Here is a 14,874-nt window from a genome sequence, read left to right as displayed (position 1 = left end):
TCCACGAGAGTAATGTCTCAAACAGTCTACGTTTTGATCGTTCCCTGGAAGACCAGTAGTAGTTTGCGATGCACATCTGGTGGCATTCTGTAATCTGTGGACTATCAGAGTGTTGATGAAACAAAGAAATTGCATCGGGATTGAATACAACAGTCACCATGCGCACATTCGTCCATGGGAGTAATGTCTCAAACAGTCTACGCTTTGATCGTTCCCTGGAAGACCAGTAGTAGTTTCCGATGCACATCTGGAGGCATTCTGCAATCTGTGGTCTATCAGAGTGTTGATGAAACACAGAAATTGAATCGGGATTGAATACAAGAATCACCAAGCGCAGTTTCTTCCACGGGAGTAATTCTCAATCAGTCTACGCTTTGATCGTTCCCTGGAAGACCCGTAGTAGTTTCCGATGCACATCTGGTGGCATTCTGTAATCTGTGGACTATCAGAGTGTTGATGAAACACAGAAGTTGCATCGCGATTGAATACAACAGTCACCATGCGCACTTTCCTCTATGGGAGTAATGTCTGAAACAGTCAACGCTTTCATCGTTTCATGGAAGACCAGTAGTACTTTCCGATGGATATCTGGTGGCATTCTGTAATCTGTGGACTATCAGAGTGTAGATGAAACACAGAAATTGCATCGGGATTGAATACAACAGTCACCATGCGCACATTCATCCACGGGAGGTAAGTCTCGAACAGTCTACGCTTTGATCTTCCCTGGAAGATAAGTAGTAGTTTGTGATGCACATCTGGTGGCATTCTGTAATCTGTGGACTATCAGAGTGTTGATGAAACACAGAAATTGCATCGGGATTGAATACAACAGTCACCATGCGCACTTTCCTCCATGGGAGTAATGTCTCAAACAGTGCACGCTTTGATCGTTCCCTGGAAGACCAGTAGTAGTTTGCGATGCACATCTGGTGGCATTCTGTAATCTGTGGACTATCAGAGTATTGATGAAACACAGAAATTGCATCGGGATTGAATACAACAGTCACCATGCGCACTTTCCTTAACGGAGTAACTCTCAAACAGTCTACGCTTTGATCGTTCCCTGGAAGACCAGTAGTAGTTTCCGTTGCACATCAGGTGGCATTCTGTAATCTGGGGACTATCAGAGTGTTGACGAAACACAGAAATTGCATCCGGATTGAATACAACAGTCACCATGCGCACTTTCCTACACGGGAGATATGTCTCAAACAGTCTACGCATTGATCGTTCCCTGGAAGACCAGTAGTAGTTTGCGATGCACATCTGGTGGAATTCTGTAATCTGTGGACTATCAGAGTGTTGATGAAACACAGAAATTGCATCGGGATTGAATACAACACTCACCATCCGCACTTTCCTCCATCGGAGTAATGTCTGAAACAGTTTACGCTTTGATCGTTCCCTGGAAGACTAGTAGTAATTTCCGATGCACATTTGGTGGCATTCAGTAATTTGTGGTTTATCAGAGTGTTGATGAAACAAAGAAATTGCATCGGGATTGAATACAACAGTCGCCATGCCCTCTTTCCTCCACGGGAGTAATGTCTCAAACAGTCTACACTTTGATCGTTCCCTGGAAGACCAGTAGTTGTTTCCGATGACATCTGGTGGCATTCTGTAATCTGTGGACTATCAGAGTGTTGATGAAACACAGATATTGCAACGGGGTTGAATACAACAGTCACCATGCGCACATTCACCCATGGGAGGTCTCTAAGAGTCTTCTCTTTTATCGTTGCCAGGAAGACCTGTAGCAGTTACCGATGCACATCTAAAGGCATTCTGTAATCTGTGGACTATCAGAGTGATGATGAAACACAGAAAATGCATCGGGATTGAATACAACAGTCACCATGCGCACTTTCGTCCATGGGAGTAATGTCTCAAACAGTCTACGCTTTGATCGTTCCCTGGAAGACCAGTAGTAGTTTCCGATGCACATCTGGAGGCATTCTGCAATCTGTGGTCTATCAGAGTGTTGATGAAACACAGAAATTGAATCGGGATTGAATACAAGAATCACCAAGCGCAGTTTCTGCCACGGGAGTAATTCTCAATCAGTGTACGCTTTGATCGTTCCCTGGAAGACCCGTAGTAGTTTCCGATGCACATCTGGTGGCATTCTGTAATCTGTGGACTATCAGAGTGTTGATGAAACACAGACGTTGCATCGGGATTGAATACAACAGTCACCATGCGCACTTTTCTCTATGGGAGTAATGTCTGAAACAGTCTACGCTTTAATCTTTCCCTGGAAGACCAGTAGTAGTTTCCGATGCACATCTGGTGGCATTCTGTAATCTGTGGACTATCAGAGTGTTGATGAAACACAGAAATTGCATCGGAATTGAATACAACAGTCACCATGCGCACTTTCCTCTATGGGAGTAATGTCTCAAACAGTCAACGCTTTGATCGTTCCCTGGAAGACCAGTAGTAGTTTCCGATGCACATCTGGTGGCATTCTGTAATCTGTGGACTATCAGAGTGTTGATGAATCACATAAATTGCATCGGGATTCAATACAACAGTCACCATGCGCACATTCCTCCACGGGAAGTATGTCTCGAACAGTGTACGCTTTGATCGTTCCCTGGAAGACCAGTAGTAGCTTGCGATGCACATCTGGTGGCATTCTGTAATCTGTGGACTATCAGAGTGTTGATGAAACACAGAAATTGCATCGGGATTGAATACAACAGTCACCATGCGCACCTTCCTCCATGAGAGTAATGTCTCAAACAGTCTACGCTTTGATCGTTCCCTGGAAGTCCAGTAGTAGTTTCCGAAGCACATCTGGTGGCGTTGTGTAATCTGTGGACTATCAGAGTGTTGATGAAACACAGAAAATGCATCGGGATTGAATACAACAGTCACCATGCGCACTTTCCTCCATGACAGTAATGTCTCAAACAGTCTACGATTTGTTCGTTCCCTGGAAGACCAGTAGTAGTTTAAGATGCACATCTGGTGGAATTCTGTAATCTGTGGACTATCAGAGTGTTGATGAAACACAGAAATTGCATCGGAATTGAATACAACGGTCACCATTCGCACTTTCCTCTATGGGAGTAATGTCTCAAACAGTCTACGCTTTGATCGTTCCCTGGAAGACCAGTAGTAGTTTCCGATGCACATAAGGTCTCATTCTGTAATCTGTGGACCTTCAAAGTTTTGATGAAACACTGAAACTGCATCGGGATTGAATACAACAGTTACCATGCCTACTTTCCTCCATGGGAGTAATTCTCAAACAATCTACTATTTGATCGTTCCCAGGAAGACCAGTAGTACTTTCCGATGCACATCTGGAGACAATCTGTAATCTGTGGACCTTCAAAGTGTTGATGAAACACAGAAATTGCCTCGGGATTGAATACAACAGTCAGCATGCGCACATTCATTAACGGGAAGTATGTCTCGAACAGTCTACGCTTTGATCGTTCCCTGGAAGACAAGCAGGAGTTTGCGATGCACATCTGGTGGCATTCTGTAATCTGTGGACTATCAGAGTGTTGATGAAACACAGAAATTGCATCGGGATTGAATACTACAGTCACCATCCGCACTTTCCTCCATGGGAGTAATGTCTGAAACAGTCTACGATTTGATCGTTCCCTTGAAGACAAGTAGTAATTTCCGATGCACATCTGGTGGCATTCTGTAATCTGTGGACTATCAGAGTGTTGATGAAACACAGAAAATGCATCGGGATTGAATACAACAGTCACCATGCGCACTTTCCTCGATGGGAGTAATGTCTCAAACAGTCTACGCTTTGATCGTTCCCTGAAAGACCAGTAGTAGTTTCCGATGCACATCTGGTGGCATTCTGTAATCTGTGGACTATCAGAGTGTTGATGAAACACAGAAATTGCATCGGAATTGAATACAACAGTCATCATGCGCACTTTCCTCTATGGGAGTAATGTCTCAAACAGTCTACGCTTTGATCGTTCCCTGGAAGACCAGTAGTAGTTTCCGATGCACATCTGGTGGCATTCTGTAATCTGTGGACTATCAGAGTGTTGATGAAACACATAAATTGCATCGGGATTGAATACGTCAGTCACCTTGCGCACATTCCTCCACAGGAGGTATGTCTCGAACAGTCTACGCTTTGATCGTTCCCTGGAAGACCAGTAGTAGTTTGCGATGCACATCTGGTGGCATTCTGTAATCTGTTTACTATCAGAGTGTTGATGAAACACAGCAATTATATCGGGATTGAATACAACAGTCAACATGCGCACTTTCCTCCATGGGAGTAATGTCTCAAACAGTCTACGCTTTGTTCGTTCCCTGGCAGACCAGTAGTAGTTTCCGATGCACATCTGGTGGCATTCTGTAATCTGTGGACTATCAGAGTGTTGATGAAACACAGAAAACGCATCGGGATTGATACAACAGTCACCATGCGCACTTTCCTCCATGACAGTAATGTCTCAAACAGTCTACGCTTTGATCGTTCAGTGGAAGACCAGTAGTAGTTTAAGATGCACATCTGGTGGCATTCTGTAATCTGTGGACTATAAGAGTGTTGATGAAACACAGAAATTGCATCGGAATTGAATACAACAGTCACCATGCGCACTTTCCTCGAAAGGGAGTAATGTCTTAAACAGTCTACGCTTTGATCGTTCCCTTGAAGACCAGTAGTAGTTTCCGATGCACATCTGGTGGCATTCTCTAATCTGTGGACTATCAGAGTGTTGATGAAACACAGAAATTGCATCGGAATTGAATACAACAGTCACCATGCGCAATTTCCTCTTTGGGAGTAATGTCTCAAACAGTCTACGCTTTGATCGTTCCCTGGAAGACCAGTACTAGTTTCCGATGCACATCTGGTGGCATTCTGTAATCTGTGGACTATCAGACTGTTGATGAATCACATAAATTGCATCGGGATTGAATACTACAGTCACCATGCGCACATTCCTCCACGGGAGGTATGTCTCGAACAGTGTACGCTTTGATCGTTCCCTGGAAGACCAGTAGTAGTTTCCGATGCACATCTGGAGACAATCTGTAATCTGTGGACCTTCAAAGTGTTGATGAAACACAGAAATTTCCTCGGGATTGAATACAAGAGTCAGCATGCACACATTCATCCACGGGAGGTATGTCTCGAACAGTCTACGCTTTGATCGTTACCTGGAAGACAAGTAGGAGTTTGCGATGCACATCTGGTGGCATTCTGTAATCTGTGGACTATCAGAGTGCTGATGAAACACAGAAATTGCATCGGGATTGAATACAACAGTCACCATGCGCACTTTCCTCCATGGCAGTAATGTCTCAAACGGTGTACGCTTTGATCGTTCCCTGGAAGACCAGTAGTAGTTTCCGATGCACATCTGGTGGCATTCTGTAATCTGTGGACTATCAGAGTGTTGATGAAACACAGAAAATGCATCGGGATTGAATACAACAGTCACCATGCGCACTTTCCTCGATGGGAGTAATGTCTCAAACAGTCTACGCTTTGATCGTTCCCTGAAAGACCAGTAGTAGTTTCCGCTGCACATCTGGTGGCATTCTGTAATCTGTGGACTATCAGAGTGCTGATGAAACACAGAAATTGCATCGGGATTGAATACAACAGTCACCATGCGCACTTTCCTCCATGGCAGTAATGTCTCAAACAGTCTTCGCTTTGATCGTTCCCTGGAAGACCAGTAGTAGTTTCCGATGCACATCTGGTGGCATTCTGTAATCTGTGGACTATCAGAGTGTTGATGAAACACAGAAAATGCATCGGAATTGAATACAACAGTCACCAAGCGCACTTTCCTGCATGACAGTAATGTCTCAAACAGTCTACGCTTTGTTCGTTCCCTGGAAGACCAGTAGCAGTTTAAGATGCACATCTGGTGGCATTCTGTAATCTGTGGACTATCAGAGTGTTGATGAAACACAGAAATTGCATCGGAATTGAATACAACAGTCACCATGCGCACTTCCCTCTATGGGAGTAATGTCTCAAACAGTCTACGCTTTGATCGCTCCCTGGAAGACCAGTAGTAGTTTCCGATGCACATAATGTCTCATTCTGTAATCTGTGGACCTTCAAAGTTTTGATGAAACACAGAAACTGCATCGGGATTGAATACAACAGTTACCATGCCTACTTTCCTCCATGGGAGTAATTCTCAAACAATCTACGGTTTGATCGTTCCCAGGAAGACCAGTAGTAGTTTCCGATGCACATCTGGAGACAATCTGTAATCTGTGGTCCTTCAAAGTGTTGATGAAACACAGAAATTGCCTCGGGATTGAATACAACAGTCACCATCCGCACTTTCCTCCATGGGAGTAATGTCTGAAACAGTCTACGATTTGATCGTTCCCTTGAAGACAAGTTGTAATTTCCGATGCACATCTGGTGGCATTCTGTAATCTGTGGACTATCAGAGTGTTGATGAAACACAGAAAATGCATCGGGATTGAATACAACAGTCACCATGCGCACTTTCCTCGATGGGAGTAATGTCTCAAACAGTCTACGCTTTGATCGTTCCCTGGAAGACCAGTAGTAGTTTCCGATGCACATCTGGTGGCATTCTGTAATCTGTGGGCTATCAGAGTGTTGATGAAACACAGAAATTGCATCGGAATTGAATACATCAGTCACCATGCGCACTTTCCTCTATGGGAGTAATGTCTCAAAGAGTCTACGCTTTGATCGTTCCCTGGAAGACCAGTAGTAGTTTCCGATGCACATCTGGTGGCATTCTGTAATCTGTGGACTATCAGAGTGTTGATGAAACACATAAATTGCATCGGGATTGAATACAACAGTCACCATGCGCACATTCCTCCACAGGAGGTATGTCTCGAACAGTCTACGCTTTGATCGTTCCCTGGAAGACCAGTAGTAGTATGCGATGCACAACTGGTGGCATTCTGTAATCTGTTTACTATCAGAGTGTTGATGAAACACAGAAATTGCATCGGGATTGAATACAACAGTCACCATGCGCACATTCCTCCATGGGAGTAATGTCTCAAACAGTCTACGCTTTGATCGTTCCCTGGCAGACCAGTAGTAGTTTCCGATGCACATCTGGTGGCATTCTGTAATCTGTGGACTATCAGAGTGTTGATGAAACACAGAAAACGCATCGGGATTGAATACAACAGTCACCATGCGCACTTTCCTCTATGGGAGTAATGTCTCAAACAGTCTACGCTTTGATCGTTCCCTGGTAGACCAGTAGTAGTTTCCGATGCACATCTGGAGGCATTCTGCAATCTGTGGTCTATCAGAGTGTTGATGAAACACAGAAATTGAATCGGGATTGAATACAAGAATCACCAAGCGCAGTTTCTGCCACGGGAGTAATTCTCAATCAGTGTACGCTTTGATCGTTCCCTGGAAGACCCGTAGTAGTTTCCGATGCACATCTGGTGGCATTCTGTAATCTGTGGACTATCAGAGTGTTGATGAAACACAGAAGTTGCATCGGGATAGAATACAACAGTCACCATGCGCACTTTTCTCTATGGGAGCAATGTCTGAAACAGTCTACGCTTTAATCGTTCCCTGGAAGACCAGTAGTAGTTTCCGATGCACATCTGGTGGCATTCTGTAATCTGTGGACTATCAGAGTGTTGATGGAACACAGAAATTGCATCGCGATTGAATACAACACTCACCATGCGCACATTCATCCACGGGAGGTATGTCTCGAACAGTCTACGCTTTCATCGTTTCCTGGAAGACAAGTAGTAGTTTGCGATGCACATCTGGTGGCATTCTGTAATCTGTGGACTATCAGAGTGTTGATGAAACACAGAAATTGCATCGGGATTGAATACAACAGTCACCATCCGCACTTTCCTCCATGGGAGTAATGTCTGAAACAGTCTACGATTTGATCGTTCCCTTGAAGACCAGTAGTAATTTCCGATGCACATCTGGTGGCATTCTGTAATCTGTGGACTATCAGAGTGTTGTTGAAACACAGAAAATGCATCGGGATTGAATACAACAGTCACCATGCGCACTTTCCTCGAAAGGGAGTAATGTCTTAAACAGTCTACGCTTTGATCGTTCCCTGGAAGACCAGTAGTAGTTTCCGATGCACATCTGGTGGCATTCTCTAATCTGTGGACTATCAGAGTGTTGATGAAACACAGAAATTGCATCGGAATTGAATACAACAGTCACCATGCGCACTTTCCTCTGTGGGAGTAATGTCTCAAACAGTCTACGCTTTGATCGTTCCCTGGAAGACCAGTAGTAGTTTCCGATGCACATCTGGTGGCATTCTGTAATCTGTGGACTATCAGAGTGTTGATGAATCACATAAATTGCATCGGGATTGAATACAACAGTCACCATGCGCACATTCGTCCACGGGAGGTATGTCTCGAACAGTGTACGCTTTGATCGTTCCCTGGAAGACCAGTAGTAGTTTGCGATGCACATCTGGTGGCATTCTGTAATCTGTGGACTATCAGAGTGTTGATGAAACACAGAAATTGCATCGGGATTGAATACAACAGTCACCATGCGCACTTTCCTCCATGGGAGTAATGTCTCAAACAGTCTACGATTTGATCGTTCCCTGGAAGACCAGTAGTAGTTTCCGATGCACATCTGGTGGCATTGTGTAATCTGTGGACTATCAGAGTGTTGATGAAACACAGAAAATGCATCGGGATTGAATACAACAGTCACCATGCGCACTTTCCTCCATGACAGTAATGTCTCAAACAGTCTACGCTTTGATCGTTCCCTGGAAGACCAGTAGTAGTTTCCGATGCACATAAGGTCTCATTCTGTAATCTGTGGACCTTCAAAGTTTTGATGAACACAGAAACTGCATCGGGATTGAATACAACAGTTACCATGCCTACTTTCCTCCATGGGAGTAATTCTCAAACAATCTACGGTTTGATCGTTCCCAGGAAGACCAGTAGTAGTTTCCGATGCACATCTGGAGACAATCTGTAATCTGTGGACCTTCAAAGTGTTGATGAAACACAGAAATTGCCTCGTGATTGAATACAACAGTCAGCATGCGCACATTCATCCACGGGAGGTATGTCTCGAACAGTCTACTCTTTAATCGTTCCCTGGAAGACAAGTAGGAGTTTGCGATGCACATCTGGTGGCATTCTGTAATCTGTGGACTATCAGAGTGTTGATGAAACACAGAAAATGCATCGGGATTGAATACAACAGTCACCATGCGCACTTTCCTCGATGGGAGTAATGTCTCAAACAGTCTACGCTTTGATCGTTCCCTGAAAGACCAGTAGTAGTTTCCGATGCACATCTGGTGGCATTCTGTAATCTGTGGACTATCAGAGTGTTGATGAAACACAGAAATTGCATCGGAATTGAATACAACAGTCACCATGCGCACTTTCCACTATGGGAGTAATGTCTCAAACAGTCTACGCTTTGATCGTTCCCTGGAAGACCAGTAGTAGTTTCCGATGCACATCTGGTGGCATTCTGTAATCTGTGGACTATCAGAGTGTTGATGAAACACAGAAAACGCATCGGGATTGAATACGTCAGTCACCTTGCGCACATTCCTCCACAGGAGGTATGTCTCGAACAGTCTACGCTTTGATCGTTCCCTGGAAGACCAGTAGTAGTTTGCGATGCACATCTGGTGGCATTCTGTAATCTGTTTACTATCAGAGTGTTGATGAAACACAGCAATTATATCGGGATTGAATACAACAGTCAACATGCGCACTTTCCACCATGGGAGTAAGTCTCAAACAGTCTACGCTTTGTTCGTTCCCTGGCAGACCAGTAGTAGTTTCCGATGCACATCTGGTGGCATTCTGTAATCTGTGGACTATCAGAGTGTTGATGAAACACAGAAAACGCATCGGGATTGAATACAACAGTCACCATGCGCACTTTCCTCCATGACAGTAATGTCTCAAACAGTCTACGCTTTGATCGTTCCCTGGAAGACCAGTAGTAGTTTAAGATGCACATCTGGTGGCATTCTGTAATCTGTGGACTATCAGAGTGTTGATGAAACACAGAAATTGCATCGGAATTGAATACAACTGTCACCATGCGCACTTTCCTCGAAAGGGAGTAATGTCTTAAACAGTCTACGCTTTGATCGTTCCCTTGAAGACCAGTTGTAGTTTCCGATGCACATCTGGTGGCATTCTGTAATCTGTGGACTATCAGAGTGTTGATGAAACACAGAAATTGCATCGGAATTGAATACAACTGTCACCATGCGCAATTTCCTCTTTGGGAGTAATGTCTTAAACAGTCTACGCTTTGATCGTTCCCTGGAAGACCAGTACTAGTTTCCGATGCACATCTTGTGGCATTCTGTAATCTGTGGACTATCAGACTGTTGATGAATCACATAAATTGCATCGGGATTGAATACTACAGTCACCATGCGCACATTCCTCCACGGGAGGTATGTATCGAACAGTGTACGCTTTGATCGTTCCCTGGAAGACCAGTAGTAGTTTGCGATGCACATCTGGTGGCATTCTGTAATCTGTGGACTATCAGAGTGTTGATGAAACACAGATACTGCATCGGGATTGAATACAACAGTTACCATGCCTACTTTCCTCCATGGGAGTAATTCTCAAACAATCTACGGTTTGATCGTTCCCAGGAAGACCAGTAGTAGTTTCCGATGCACATCTGGAGACAATCTGTAATCTGTGGACCTTCAAAGTGTTGATGAAACACAGAAATTGCCTCGGGATTGAATACAAGAGTCAGCATGCACACATTCATCCACGGGAGGTATGTCTCGAACAGTCTACGCTTTGATCGTTCCCTGGAAGACAAGTAGGAGTTTGCGATGCACATCTGGTGGCATTCTGTAATCTGTGGACTATCAGAGTGTTGATGAAACACAGAAATTGCATCGGGATTGAATACAACAGTCACCATCCGCACTTTCCTCCATGGGAGTAATGTCTGAAACAGTCTACGATTTGATCGTTCCCTTGAAGACAAGTAGTAATTTCCGATGCACATCTGGTGGCATTCTGTAATCTGTGGACTATCAGAGTGTTGATGAAACACAGAAAATGCATCGGGATTGAATACAACAGTCACCATGCGCACTTTCCTCGATGGGAGTAATGTCTCAAACAGTCTACGCTTTGATCGTTCCCTGAAAGACCAGTAGTAGTTTCCGATGCACATCTGGTGGCATTCTGTAATCTGTGGACTATCAGAGTGCTGATGAAACACAGAAATTGCATCGGGATTGAATACAACAGTCACCATGCGCACTTTCCTCCATGGCAGTAATGTCTCAAACAGTCTTCGCTTTGATCGTACCCTGGAAGACCAGTAGTAGTTTCCGATGCACATCTGGTGGCATTCTGTAATCTGTGGACTATCAGAGTGTTGATGAATCACATAAATTGCATCGGGATTGAATACAACAGTCACCATGCGCACATTCCTCCACGGGAGGTATGTCTCGAACAGTGTACGCTTTGATCGTTCCCTGGAAGACCAGTAGTAGTTTGCGATGCACATCTGGTGGCATTCTGTAATCTGTGGACTATCAGAGTGTTGATGAAACACAGAAATTGCATCGGGATTGAATACAACAGTCACCATGCGCACTTTCCTCCATGGGAGTAATGTCTCAAACAGTCTACGATTTGATCGTTCCCTGGAAGACCAGTAGTAGTTTCCGATGCACATCTGGTGGCATTGTGTAATCTGTGGACTATCAGAGTGTTGATGAAACACAGAAAATGCATCGGGATTGAATACAACAGTCACCATGCGCACTTTCCTCCATGACAGTAATGTCTCAAACAGTCTACGCTTTGATCGTTCCCTGGAAGACCAGTAGTAGTTTCCGATGCACATAAGGTCTCATTCTGTAATCTGTGGACCTTCAAAGTTTTGATGAACACAGAAACTGCATCGGGATTGAATACAACAGTTACCATGCCTACTTTCCTCCATGGGAGTAATTCTCAAACAATCTACGGTTTGATCGTTCCCTGGAAGACCAGTAGTAGTTTCCGATGCACATCTGGAGACAATCTGTAATCTGTGGACCTTCAAAGTGTTGATGAAACACAGAAATTGCCTCGTGATTGAATACAACAGTCAGCATGCGCACATTCATCCACGGGAGGTATGTCTCGAACAGTCTACTCTTTAATCGTTCCCTGGAAGACAAGTAGGAGTTTGCGATGCACATCTGGTGGCATTCTGTAATCTGTGGACTATCAGAGTGTTGATGAAACACAGAAAATGCATCGGGATTGAATACAACAGTCACCATGCGCACTTTCCTCGATGGGAGTAATGTCTCAAACAGTCTACGCTTTGATCGTTCCCTGAAAGACCAGTAGTAGTTTCCGATGCACATCTGGTGGCATTCTGTAATCTGTGGACTATCAGAGTGTTGATGAAACACAGAAATTGCATCGGAATTGAATACAACAGTCACCATGCGCACTTTCCACTATGGGAGTAATGTCTCAAACAGTCTACGCTTTGATCGTTCCCTGGAAGACCAGTAGTTGTTTCCGATGCACATCTGGTGGCATTCTGTAATCTGTGGACTATCAGAGTGTTGATGAAACACAGAAAACGCATCGGGATTGAATACGTCAGTCACCTTGCGCACATTCCTCCACAGGAGGTATGTCTCGAACAGTCTACGCTTTGATCGTTCCCTGGAAGACCAGTAGTAGTTTGCGATGCACATCTGGTGGCATTCTGTAATCTGTTTACTATCAGAGTGTTGATGAAACACAGCAATTATATCGGGATTGAATACAACAGTCAACATGCGCACTTTCCACCATGGGAGTAAGTCTCAAACAGTCTACGCTTTGTTCGTTCCCTGGCAGACCAGTAGTAGTTTCCGATGCACATCTGGTGGCATTCTGTAATCTGTGGACTATCAGAGTGTTGATGAAACACAGAAAACGCATCGGGATTGAATACAACAGTCACCATGCGCACTTTCCTCCATGACAGTAATGTCTCAAACAGTCTACGCTTTGATCGTTCCCTGGAAGACCAGTAGTAGTTTAAGATGCACATCTGGTGGCATTCTGTAATCTGTGGACTATCAGAGTGTTGATGAAACACAGAAATTGCATCGGAATTGAATACAACTGTCACCATGCGCACTTTCCTCGAAAGGGAGTAATGTCTTAAACAGTCTACGCTTTGATCGTTCCCTTGAAGACCAGTTGTAGTTTCCGATGCACATCTGGTGGCATTCTGTAATCTGTGGACTATCAGAGTGTTGATGAAACACAGAAATTGCATCGGAATTGAATACAACTGTCACCATGCGCAATTTCCTCTTTGGGAGTAATGTCTTAAACAGTCTACGCTTTGATCGTTCCCTGGAAGACCAGTACTAGTTTCCGATGCACATCTTGTGTCATTCTGTAATCTGTGGACTATCAGACTGTTGATGAATCACATAAATTGCATCGGGATTGAATACTACAGTCACCATGCGCACATTCCTCCACGGGAGGTATGTATCGAACAGTGTACGCTTTGATCGTTCCCTGGAAGACCAGTAGTAGTTTGCGATGCACATCTGGTGGCATTCTGTAATCTGTGGACTATCAGAGTGTTGATGAAACACAGATACTGCATCGGGATTGAATACAACAGTTACCATGCCTACTTTCCTCCATGGGAGTAATTCTCAAACAATCTACGGTTTGATCGTTCCCAGGAAGACCAGTAGTAGTTTCCGATGCACATCTGGAGACAATCTGTAATCTGTGGACCTTCAAAGTGTTGATGAAACACAGAAATTGCCTCGGGATTGAATACAAGAGTCAGCATGCACACATTCATCCACGGGAGGTATGTCTCGAACAGTCTACGCTTTGATCGTTCCCTGGAAGACAAGTAGGAGTTTGCGATGCACATCTGGTGGCATTCTGTAATCTGTGGACTATCAGAGTGTTGATGAAACACAGAAATTGCATCGGGATTGAATACAACAGTCACCATCCGCACTTTCCTCCATGGGAGTAATGTCTGAAACAGTCTACGATTTGATCGTTCCCTTGAAGACAAGTAGTAATTTCCGATGCACATCTGGTGGCATTCTGTAATCTGTGGACTATCAGAGTGTTGATGAAACACAGAAAATGCATCGGGATTGAATACAACAGTCACCATGCGCACTTTCCTCGATGGGAGTAATGTCTCAAACAGTCTACGCTTTGATCGTTCCCTGAAAGACCAGTAGTAGTTTCCGATGCACATCTGGTGGCATTCTGTAATCTGTGGACTATCAGAGTGCTGATGAAACACAGAAATTGCATCGGGATTGAATACAACAGTCACCATGCGCACTTTCCTCCATGGCAGTAATGTCTCAAACAGTCTTCGCTTTGATCGTACCCTGGAAGACCAGTAGTAGTTTCCGATGCACATCTGGTGGCATTCTGTAATCTGTGGACTATCAGAGTGTTGATGAAACACAGAAAATGCATCGGAATTTAATACAACAGTCACCAAGCGCACTTTCCTGCATGACAATAATGTCTCAAACAGTCTACGCTTTGTTCGTTCCCTGGAAGACCAGTAGCAGTTTAAGATGCACATCTGGTGGCATTCTGTAATCTGTGGACTATCAGAGTGTTGATGGAACACAGATATTGCATCGCGATTGAATACAACACTCACCATGCGCACATTCATCCACGGGAGGTATGTCTCGAACAGTCTACGCTTTGATCGTTTCCTGGAACACAAGTAGTAGTTTGCGATGCACATCTGGTGGCATTCTGTAATCTGTGGACTATCAGAGTGTTGATGAAACACAGAAATTGCATCGGGATTGAATACAACAGTCACCATGCGCACTTTCCTCGAAAGGGAGTAAT

Source organism: Schistocerca gregaria, chromosome 10 (assembly GCF_023897955.1).
Source record: "Schistocerca gregaria isolate iqSchGreg1 chromosome 10, iqSchGreg1.2, whole genome shotgun sequence".
NCBI lineage: Eukaryota > Metazoa > Arthropoda > Insecta > Orthoptera > Acrididae > Schistocerca > Schistocerca gregaria.
Note: the sequence above shows the minus strand (reverse complement) of the source record.